The sequence below is a fragment of the Cyprinus carpio genome, chromosome A25 (assembly GCF_018340385.1).
Source record: "Cyprinus carpio isolate SPL01 chromosome A25, ASM1834038v1, whole genome shotgun sequence".
Lineage (NCBI taxonomy): Eukaryota > Metazoa > Chordata > Actinopteri > Cypriniformes > Cyprinidae > Cyprinus > Cyprinus carpio.
Genome location: NC_056596.1, coordinates 3,470,979 through 3,483,762, shown reverse-complemented (window position 1 = coordinate 3,483,762; position 12,784 = coordinate 3,470,979). Strand labels below are relative to the sequence as shown.

Below are 12,784 nucleotides of genomic sequence, written 5' to 3'. Positions count from 1 at the left end.
ACTTTGCAGGACTGTTGATTTTAACCAATAAAATACAAATCTGACTCTTATATAAATAAATAATATACAGGCTACACCATCAACCGTTATTAAAAAATATTGTTAGGAATTTTTTTCTACCTCAAGCAAAATTAACTGCAGTTTAATTCTGCACTCTCAGAAAAAAAAGGTACAAAAGCTGTCACTGGGGGCAGTAAACTTTTTCAAAAGATATACTTTTGTACCTTTTAGGTACTAATATGTACCTTTAAGGTGCCATATAAGGTAAGGTAAAGGTAAGGTATCTTTATTTCGTACCCACAGGTAATGTTTTGTTTTGCCGATAAAGAAGAATTCGGCGTCATCCAAAATAAAAACATAGAAGACATAAAACAGCTGCTGCACCATAACACATACACATCCTCTGTCCAAATTAACTATCAAATACTAAAAACATCTGTCTTACTCAAATTATTTAAAATTTCTATTGCCACTGGAACAAAAGTATTTCTGTACCGTCTAGTCTTCCATCTCGAGGCCACAAACCGACAACCAGAGGGAAGTAACTGAAAGTCATTCCTTAAGGGATGCGACCGATCATTCAAGACAACATTTGCTTTCCAGTACAGCTGATTTGTATAAATATTTCCCAAATTCCATTGATTTACTCCAATTATCCTACTCGCCCATTTAACAATTTGGTTTAAGGAGTTCTTATTCATCACTGACAGGCTTCCATACCACACCACAATGGAAAATGACATAATAGATTCAATAAAAGCAAAGTAAAACAAAGTCAGCATGTGTCTATCAATGTTAAATTTAGCAAGCTTCCTAAGGCAACTCAAACACCTGATGAGCCTTTGTTTTGCAGACCATGTCACAATTCAACTCAAATGACAGTTTTGAGTCTATGATTGTGCCAAGATATTTATAACTCTCCACACGATCCCACAACCTGTCCTTTTAATAGTCGTAGTATGACGTGATCAACAGCGTGTGTGCGAAAATCAATAATCATGTATTTTCGTTTTTAGTAATATTTAACTTTAGATAAGAATCATCGCACCAGGTCCACAAAATCATAAATCAAAATATCCTGTTTCATGTAAGCTTTTGACACATATTGGTGTACAAAATATATAGTAATGGTGAAAAGAACACAGCTTTGGGAGGGGATCCTGTGGATAAACATAATACATCTGAGAAGCTACTATTCACTTTTACCCTCTGCATTCTGTTAGTTAAAAAGTCCAGTATCCATCCCACTAAGTTGTGGTTCAGCTTGTAATACTCTAGCAATCTTCTGGCTAGAATGAGGTTGTATAGTATTAAAAGCAGAAGAAAAAAAGTCAATGAACAACAGTCTTGCACGGGTATTTTTCCCCTCCAGATGCTTAGTCAGTAAGTTTAGCAACATAAGTAAAGGATCCCTCAACACTTCTATTCGCTCTATATGGAAATTGCATAGGATCGAGGGCTTTGTCCAGTCTTACTCAATATCTCAGACTTCACCAATTTCTCAAATGATTTCATTACTAAGGAGGTGAGGGCAACTGGTCCTCAGATCATTTAACGCTTTAGGGTTATTGCATTTGGGAACAGGAGTAATAGTAGACTTTTTCCACAGGGTAGGTACCTTCTGTGCTTGTAGTGACTAATTAAAAATATCAGAAAATATTGAAAGATAATTGCTTTTGCACAGTGCTTTAATACTCTCCCACATATGTAGTTTTTGGACCAGGACTCTTAATTCATCTTAGTTAAGAGAAAAAATTTCCTCCACTGCTGCCTTTTCTAAGACTATGTGGCCACAATCATCCAATTACACAGGCATTGCAATTCTTCTACTTCAATCTTTAAAATCAAAACTTTTCAAATCTTGAAAATAAACCTATTAAGAGCATTTGAAAGGTCATCATTTGATCTAAAACCGTCAATACACAAAGTGCTCTTATTCACATTATGCTGTAATCCCACAATTTTCTTTCATGCCAGACCAAGCTGAGCCTAAATTATTGTTTGCCAAAATTATTTTCTAACTTAACTTTGTATGCTTGCTTATCTTTAAGGATCTCCGTTCTAACCTCCTTCCTCGCTATTGCCCTCTCTAAACCTTCCCCCTGCTTGCAGGCTAGTTCAATCCTTTTTGTTTGTAGTTTGTAGGGTTTGGGTTTTGATATGTTACATAATCATTTTAAGTAGTAATATCTTTTTTTCTGAGAGAGTATACAGTAAAGCAGGTGATTTACAGGAAACTGCAAAACTTGTTTTCAGCTCACTTGTTAATGTGCTATCCCAGCTCAAAGTAAGAACAAAGTAAGTAACGAAGTAAGAACACTTTGCTAACATTCCCATTATTTTATGAAAACATTATTTCTGAATGAACACTACTTTTAAATGTTCTAAAAATAAGTAATAACATTTAAAATGTTGAAATATGAAATCCCAGCATTTGCTAAACTGTAAATGTGTTGAGTTTTATAAACTAATGTTTCAGCAACCTTCATTCAGCTTTCATATTTAGCAGCATACACTTTTGTATGCTTCACTTATGAAAATTGTGCATGATCCACTTATAAAAAAAACAATGTAACACTTTCATTTTCACACTGCATGAACATCTCAAATGATTTTTAGAAACCAGTTCCTACTTCATGTGCATAAATTAAATTTCATGTAAAAAAAAAAAAAAAAAAAAAAAAAAAAAAAAAAAAAAAAAACACGTTTTGGAGTGGATATTAAAGGAAAGGAAAGGAAAGTCAAACCCAGTCAACCAGTTCTCAGTGAACAGACCATGAACTAGACAAAGAAAAGGCTTTTTGAATCAAAGAAAAGTATTTAGATTTTTGTTTAGTTTATGTTTTGTTCTTTATTTTGTTTTTTTTTATTGTTTTTTTTTCTAGTTGAGGCTTGTGTTTCCACCACGGACGAAAAGATTAAAAAGGTAATTGCAACTTTTTTTTTGGTATCTCGCAATTCTGAGTTTATATCTTGTAATAATGGGTTTCTATCTCACAATTCTGACTTTTTTTCTCATGATTTAGAGAAAAAAAAGGTCATAATTGTGATATAAACTTACAATTGCAAAACAAACAAACAAACAAAAAACTCAATTGCAAAAATTGTGCAAAACAGAAAAAAGAATATAGACTTATAAAACTTATAACTTATAAAAAAAAGTTTCAAGAGATTTAAACAAAATCTGAGAAAATAGGTCAGAACTGCAAGAAACAGTCTAAATTGTGAGATGTAAAATCAGAATAGTGTAGAAAAAAAACTCAGAATTTTAAAAAGTAGCAATTATTTTTTTATTTTTTTATTCCATGGTAAAAAACAAGCTTTCATATGAATAAGTAGATCCAAACCTTTTTTTCGTAGAGTAAATAAAAAAAAATATCCAGTGATTAATAAGGTGTGAGGAATGGCATGTTTCACCTGAAATGCTCCTTAGTATTTGATGCATTTCAGATGGTTCTTGAAAAAATGGTGGGTCATTTTCGGCCTCTGAATCACTTTTGGGAGGATGCCTGTAGGAACCGTACTTGTTCGTGGGACCGTGTTTTTGGTGACCAATTCTGAAACCTTTGCAGGTGGCAACTAATAAATCTCCAAGCCCGTCAACGAAGAATTCTGTACATAGTTGGGGATAAAAAAAATGAAAACAGATTCGTGTTTTTATTCTTGCTGAACAAACACTTATCTCAGCTGACATGATCTCAGTTTGTCAAATATCAAACTATAGTTCTTGGACAATAAATCAAGATTGTCTGTACCAAACCAATGCTTTGATTCAGCTAAGACCTAAGCCTGGATACCATTTATCATTTCACAACAATGGATGAATATAATATATGTCAAAACGTATAGTTTCACTTTAGGCAGGTCTTTGGGAAACTTTAATAATAGACCTCATCTAAGACAAATCAGTGACTTCTTCTGATCTAAACGTTTTGAGGTCCACTCACCAGTGTGAGCCACTCTTTTGAGGAACGGGTTCAAAACCGACCCTCCGCACAGCCTCCGTCCGGCCCAGGAAGTAGTTGACGACTCCATCTGCAAAGAAGCAGCCATCGAAACCCGGCAGGGGTGCATGGGTACGACTGACACGCGTGATACAGCCGCCTTCCTCACTGTTCCCTTCCTCGTATTGCAACTGGAAGGCAAACTGATTTCCTTCTACCTGACCACCAACCTGATGCGGAGAGAGAGAGAATGAAAGAATAAACTACAAAAAGAAAAGAAGGTCAAAATCAGCCAAAGTCTCTCACAAACATAAAAATAAGATCTCTATCTTTATCAGATCTTTATTGGACACAATACAGATCTCTATTGTCAAAAACAAAAAGTGGATCCCATTGCAAGACACAAATAAACAAAAAAATCCATATTAGGATTTCAGATCTCTGTTGGTTTGAAAAATATTTATCATACTTTAATGAACTATAAACATTTATTGCACATGCACATGCGAAACAGTCCATAAATCACAGGTATAATAACTCACAGTTAAATTATATTTTTTTTATTCAGCAAGGATGTATTAAATGGACCAACGGTGACAGTAAAAGACATTTATAATGGTAAAAAAATATTTTGTTTTTTTTTTTCAGCAAGGATGTATTAAATGGACCAACGGTGTGAAAATAAATATACCACAGTTTCCATGATAATATTAGGCAGCACAACTGTTTCAATATTGATTATAATAGAAAAGGTTTCTTGAGCAGCAAATCAGCATATTAGAATGATTTCTAAAGGATCATGTGACACTGAAGACTGGAATAAATGACATTTTAATGTATATGAAAACAGATTTTAAATTGTAATAATATTTCACAATGTTACTGTTTTATTGTATTTTTATCAAATAAATGCAGCCTTGGTGAGCTTAAATTGTAATAATATTTCACAATGTTACTAAATAAGTTCAAGATGATAGATTTAAAACAATTACCACATCTAGTTCAGGAACGGCTTCCATAAATGTTCACAAAAGCTCTCAATGCGCGTCCTCATTGGGAACACAAAGTCATCATCCACCCACAGGAAGTCTTTTGTTGTGACCTGCGACACTGCCAGATTTCTGCCTGCAAACCAGCCCTGAAAAGCCAAACAATGAAAGTAGGTAAATCTTTACACGTCAGGAAAATTACATTAACATTCAATCTGAAAAACCTGATGTTTGTACCTGTGCCGGGGGCATTATGTAGTGCTCTATATTGTCACCGACCACCTTCTCTGGGTTCAGACTGTCATCCAGCAACAATGATCTTTATTTTTGGGTAGTTCTGACGGATACTGTTGATGAGGACGTTTAGTTCTTTGTATCGCAGAAATGCTTTAATTAGCACAGTCACCTGAGAGTTCACATCTACAGAGAGAGAGTGCAAGACAATTATGTGCCCAGAACAGGTCAGTGTGGTGATTGTGTTCACATGATACAGATACCGTGATTACACTAATGCTAAAAAAAGTGCATAACAAAATCACTAAAACTAAAATAAAAACTGAATATATAAAAATTAAACGCTGTTCAAAACATTAATAAAAAACTATAACTGTATATAAATGAAACTAAAATAACTGTTTAGAGCTAAGCATACACTGCACTCTAAGAAAAGTGGGTATAAAAAAATATTAGTAAAAAAAAATGCTATGGTCCAAACTTGGTGATCGGTTTACACAAAGTTTCCTTTACTAAAATGTTAAAACTGGGATATTTCATGTAATTTAAAAAACTTTCGGAAGAGATTTTAAAAATCTTTTTGGGAAGAGAAAAAAGACCAAGTGTCACCCAGAATCCCTTCTATGACATTTCACATTTGTATGGTTTTTCATTTAAACAATTGTTTCCTAGTTTTTGTTTTCAGTTACTGTATGTGCATTTGGGGTTTTCTGTTACGACTTATGTTGTTAAATGTTTTTGAATAATATTCATGTCATGTTTGTTTACTATGACAGTGTTTTGTATTAAGGCTGATTTTATAATTCTGTGTCAGAACCTACGCTGTCGCCTTTACGCCGTAGACCTAGTGATGCGCGGGTTTTTGTCTCATAACCTGCGGACCCGGGGGCCGGGTTGGGGCGGGTAAAGAAATTGGCCATTTTTATTGCAGGGGCGGGTTGGGGCTGGTCATTAAAAACAAAATAAAATAAAAAATCCATGTATGGTTGCATGCAATTCCCTATAGCCTATATTAAATATTTGAATATATAATTTATATTGATATATTTTATTAGGTTCTTTGATAAGGTTACAATACGAAGGTCTACGTAGCAACTTAACTTTGAGTGATTGTCCCTGATGTGCGGGTCGTCTCATAAGCCCGCGGACCCTGCAGGTCGGGGCGGGGCGGGTAAAGAAATTTTTACTTTATTTCATAAAAGCGGGACCCGTGTCAACTATCGTAGACTCTGCGTCAGTTTTCATTTATACTTCTGCGTCGTTGTCTGTGTCGGTGTGCAGTACACATGCAAACCGCTAGTCTGCAGTGTTCACGGGCATGTTGCTGGTGTAACCCGCAGTACCACGACAAAATCCGAAGAAGAAGCGGCTCATGTGAGAATGATTAGCCATGATGGCGGCAAATAAATATCAAATCATTGAATCAATATTTAAAACTACAAAAAGGAGACAAAAACGGAACAGGAGAAGATATTGGCATTCTTTCAATCTCACAAGGACTTGTACCATTAGCAAGATCAACATTGTTTTGGTTTGTCGCGGAATAACTAGTGATGTATATAATGCCTATCGTAGTATAATAACTAATAAGACACTTGTTCTTTGCCTTTTTTTATTTTATATAAGAAATGGTGTGACATTAAAAATATATGAAAGTGCACATTATAAAACACACACCAAACCCAGTAACATACAGAAGAAGGGGTTCTAGCAGACAAGTCACACCTTTTGGAGAGGTGCACGTCCGGCTACGGCGTAGGGTGTGTGGTGTCTATGGTGTAGGCTGCGGCGTAGGTCCGACCGACGCAGAAGTATAAATCAGCCTTTATTGCTGCATGAACATTTTTTTATTTGTTATATGCAGGGCCAGCCCGCGAGTCAGAAGTGGCACCCTCAACAATTTTAGTAGCCTACTGATCGATCATCAAACTGATTTAAAATAAATGTTAGATAGTAGAAAAATAAAATTAACCTCAAACGAAAAATCATAAGATTTTGAACCATTATGTCATGTTGGGACTAATTTAAAACACTTTCTTGCATCATGACATTAATTTATAATGACATCATCATTAATGCAAAATCAATATGCCATGGCGCATGCAGTGTAAAATTAGTGGTTGCCCTATTTGTGTGCTCTTAAAGGTATACATTGTGTAAAAATTAGTGGAAAAATAAAATTATTAGGGGGACAAAAGGCAGGAAGCGCTGCAAAGCAAGAGGAGCAGAAAAAAATCAAAACAAAAAAAAAAAAAAAAACTAGAGGGTCCCAAAATCACAAGTTAACGACTTTGGTATTAGCCCTTGAGGTTTTACTGCAGTATTTTGAAAACTAGCCTTTTTAGAATTCATCCTAACTGACAACACTCACACAGTGACACGTTTTTTGCTTGCGTTAAATGCTTTAACTTAATTTTACTTTAATTGTCTTTAAAATAAATGTAAGCCATTCTGTAATGTTGTTTTAATTTCAGTCCACATTACTGCTTGCTTTTACATTAAACTAAAAAGTAACATAAATGTATCTTTGATAAAAGACCAAGACTAGGACTATAATCTTTAGCAGTCATAAAAATTGAAAATACTTAAGGGTTTAAGGTATGTCATGTTTTTTACTGTATGCACAAAATTGGAAATTAAAGGTAAGGGTAAATGCCTTTAATTGTCTTGCCCCTTTGTTGTCTTTAACTATTTTGGACTTCATATTGCTCATGTTTTTTTATCTTGTGTTGTAATAATTATTGTTCACCTGTAGGCATAGTTCACAGGCACATAGTAGCTCATGTCTGGTCTCCTTCAATTGGCTATTTTAACAGATTCACTTATAAAAGACCTACAAGGGCGCGTTCATTCTCCATTTTTTTTTTTATCAAATTTTATTTACTATACTCCTTAGTTTCATGTTCATAACCTATCTTATCCGTCTGTTTGTTTTATAGTATAACGTTTTGAAAAATCTGCATTTTTCAGAATTATTTTTTAGAGGGGGCGAAACTCTAAAATTCTGCACCTAGGGCCAAACCAACAGCACCTGGGCTTTGGCCAGGTTATCTGGCTTTTCTCAATATAACTCTGTGTTTTTGTTAGGTTTAGTAAACAGTAGAAAGGGGGTAGGTGTAAATATTACTTCATATCAGTCAATAAAATGTTCTGTTAGTGCACTGTAAGACTTTTTTTTTTTTTTTTTTTTTTTTTTTTTTTTTTTAACAGTGTGAATTAGGAGTATTTGAGCCTCACTTTTTCCCAGTCAACAGCAGAACATGAACTGATGAAAGTCATGAAATCTCAATGGGGAATATGACCCTCATTGATTCTCAAAAGAGAAGTATGCTAAGGACATGAATGCATGTGTAAAGTCAGTACATTCAGATTAATGTGTTTTAGATTTAAAAAGTAATATGACTTTCTTGGAAACTTAAATCGTATCATAAAAGGTTGTTCCATTTTGTGACTCATCATATTCCAAGGGCTTGCCAAGTTCACAACATTTGACGGTATTGGGACATTTGAGCAAGCAAATGTATCGACAACAAACACAACTGGGAAGTAAAACACTCCAAAGTGGCAGCACCCTTACATGCACCCTTATCCACCTATCTGGAATACTGCTCTGGAGTGGTATTTGAGGCTATGAGTATCCCATCATGCATCATGTTCTGGAAATAAATCGTGAGACTTTTGCAGAGATCTCACAAAGTGCTGCGGAAACCTTTCCAGTATAACCTAAATATCAATAATAATAATTTGATACTTCCTGCTATTGAGGAAACCTCCCCCCCACACACCAAACACTCACACTCCTCACCCCTCCTCAACACTACATCTGGCTTACAAAACAAAATGTAAACAAAAAAAACAGTTCACTTGTTATTTACATTTGTACTAACTGTCTATGTTCATCCAGAAGAATACTGAAGGATACATTTGTACACTGGAAATATTTTTCTATGCACTTTTTTACTGTCCAATGCACTAGTGTGTAAATGATGGGTCATAGCTTCTGTTATAGTGTGCACAACACCTTATTACCTATCCACTGGATAGTTATGTTCACAGTACACCTATCCTGTATATCTTTTGATAGTACTAATCTGAAATTATGTCCGATAGTATGCCTTATTCAGTATTTATTTACTTTTGTAAACATATTGTAGACACTGTATATCCATGTACTTATGCTTAGTGCGCACTTCGTGGTTGGAAGCTAATGCATTTCGTTTGATTGTAACCTTACATGTGCAATGACAAATAGAAAGTAGAATATAATCTATAAATCTAATTTTAATTGTAGTAAAACAAAGTGTTGGACGTTTAGGATTAGTATGTTTAGTGGTACACTATTTGCAAAATGATTTTTATCACTTAATTAGAAGAACCACCAATTATTTGAACAGGACGTTGAGAATGCACAAAGTATTGAAAATCATAATAAAGTTCTGTAAACATTTGCATTTTTGTGGGTCTTTGGACAAGCCCCAAGTCACTTTGAAAAATGTGTTTTTTTTTTTTTTGTTTTTTTTTTTTGTTAGTCAGGTCCAATGTTATTTGGAACCTAAAATTCTTCAAAAAAATTCTGTGTTCTGCGGAGTAGAGGTACTCAAACAGGTTATAGACTGACATGAACATATAAACAAGGTTAAAATCGTGGTGCAGAGGTCACAGTTTACATATCCAAGGTCTTTTCGGTCTGGATGTTGGTAGATGGTTGCTGGTGTAGGTCAGGTCTGCTCAGGCAGGTCGTTGAAGATGTTGGAGGCGGCTGCTGGAGGAGATGCTAGATGTTTAGCATTATGGCCGTCCAACTGCTCTCATTCCTGGACATTCATCACGGAAAGCCACTCCATTCTGCACCCTTAGAGAAAACCTTGAAGAGGATTTTAATAATTTGAGCTCATGTTAACTATTTCACATGTGATAAACTCCTTTTAAAAAATACATCCCATATAAGGTAGCGCAGGTCGATTTGGTCAAAAAACATGCTGCGTTGAAAGTCTTCTTCACATCCCAATAGCAATCAATATGGTTATTGGTTTTAAAATGTATTTGTGGGTGAGGGGGGCGGTGTGATTCCGGCAAGCTCTTGCAGCGGGAGAGAAGAGTTGCAAGACGAGCGGTGAGAAAAGGGGTTCAAATGACAAATACTGACAAAACCCCTGTGTCTTGTTCCAGTAAATTGGCGTGGAAGAGACGGTCATAATGAGGCCTGGGAAAATTAAGAAGGCAGGGCAGAGAGGGACAGACTTCTGATTTGTGTGTGTGTGGAGACCAGTGAGGCTCTGGCGAGCACCATGTACATGCCTTATTGCAACGGTGTTTATATGTGAGCGTGTACTTGTTTACCGAAACCTGAATAAAAATCATCAGCAGCAGTCAAACCGATTCCTGGTCCTCCCTCTCGATAATGACTTTGTCTGTGAAATATATATAATCTGATTTCCTGATTTGCAGGGAGGGGGGATCTTATGATTTTCATAGCTAGCTTGACTATTGCTAGCCTCTAAAAAAAAAATTCACACGACCCTACCTTTTCACAGGCGTGAGATCAAAAAGCTCCACAAAAGGCATCAATTAAAAGAAGGAAAAACAGCCAGGACCCCCATCCAGAGGACCGTCTGTGAAACAAAACCAATGATTGCGATCAGTTATAACATTATAAACAACCACCACCTTCGTGACAACACACTATTCAGCAGGACAAACCGTGTAAAACCGCTCTCTTTTGTGTTTGCAGAGCTAGACCTTTAATAATGATACATTTCTTTAATTAATGCGAACAACAAAGATGAATAAAAAACAAATGACAGTCTTATATTGTATGGGATCAGAAGATTTTATGAACAGAATATTAAAAAGAGCAGATTTATTTAAATTGCATCTTTTTGAACATCCTAAATGTTTACTTACCACATTATGAATTTATCAATTTAATAAATCCTTGTTAATGAAATTAGACAATTTTCTTTTTTTCTCTTTTACAAACTCCACTTCCCTACACAACTGTTTAATGGGCAGCGAATCAGCAGTTAGGGTGGGAATGATTGTCTGAAGGATCATGTGAATCAAATAGAAGAGACTGCATTCAAAAACCTTTTAAAAATCTTGAGCAGTAGGTATGTCTTTTTCCCTCTGTAACCTTATGGAGGTGCATTTAAGAAACCGGCGCTCATAGCAGTCAACAAAACGGATTAGACAGGAAAAAAAGCGATCCACCCGGAATTTTTTGAGTGTTTTATTCTGGAGTCACTCTTGATCCTCTCATTGGTACTGGCGCGGGGAGTGTTGGCCGGTACGAGAATAAGAACATCATTTTCTTTTCATGATCTGAAAGACCACAAGCCATTTTTTTTTATTTTTTTTAAAGGCAGTTCATCAGTCAGGATAGAATGACTGTGTTGTGCACACCTGAAGAGATCTGAGCAAATGTGAGTAACCTGATCCTGTGTTGTATGAACTCTTTTGCCCGGCCCGTTTCTGCAGGTCGGTCCAACTCATATTTTGACACAACCTGGTGTGCTGGCATAGTGTTTTGGCAGGTACAGGGTGTTGGATTTCTCATTGCCCCCCCCCCCCCCGCAAAGGCCCGATCCTAGATGTGTAAACAAGCAAACAGATGAAAAATCAGAAACGAGGAAGTCATTGCTTTAGGGTTTGTCATAAAAACTGAAAATTAATTTACTTACTGTGGTTTGGGGAAAGTATGGGATCTCTTGGGTCACGGCAGAGCAATTTGAAGATCTTGAGGAACGTTGATGTGATGTCAGAGGAAAAAAAAACTAATTTGAGAGTACAGTTTGCATGGACTTGGTTATGTTCTATAACACAAATAAAACTTAAGCAGGAGTAAATTAGGCAAGCAAGGCAAGACCAAGGTACTTATATATAGCACATTTGGTAATTCAAAGTGCTTTACATTAAAAGAAAGTAAAATAATTCATAAAAAAATTATAATCACTAAAAGTAAAACAAGGATATTTAAAAAAAAATGGAAGATTTAAAAAATTGAATTTTAAAATGAATTTAAGAGTTAGAAAATATAAAATGATTATAAATACATAAAATACAGGTGAAATAAAGTTCGGACATCGCACAGTGATCATTCAACAAAATGCCACGGCCTAAAACAGATGAGTTGTGAGTCCTGAATGTTGGCATTGAAAGTGACTAATGTTTGAACACCCAAAAAAACAAAAATCTGACTCTCTGGAAGCTATGATTCCAACTGGCGGCGGGCAAAAATACTAAAAGCAAAAAGTCTACCCTTGTTTTTGTTGTGATACATTGAGTATTTCTAACTGAATAGATCCTACGGATATGAGGTGGTCTGTTAGGTTCTTTATTCTGTGAGCATATCTGCAATGTATTTAGGTCCTAGCCCCATTTGAGTGATTTATAAATGAGTAAAAGTTCTTCAATCCTAAATGTAACGGGAATCCGAGTGTAAGGACCTGAGGACTGGAGTGATATGACTAAGATTGTAAGGTTTAGTATTCAGAATCCTGGCAGCAGTGTTCTGGATGAGCTGCAGGCTTGTCTAATGGTCCTTCTTGGGAAGGCTGGTGAGATGCGAGACCAGTTTTCACTAGTCTAACCCTGCTGGTTAAATAACAAAATGCTCTG

The 12,784-nt window shown here is 35.6% G+C and overlaps 1 pseudogene; it reads right to left on the bottom strand.

The window, feature by feature from the left end:
• Positions 1 to 3,065: 3,065 nt before the first annotated feature.
• On the bottom strand, positions 3,066 to 5,185 carry LOC109071573 (annotated as a pseudogene).
• Between the last annotated feature and the right edge of the window lie 7,599 nt (positions 5,186 to 12,784).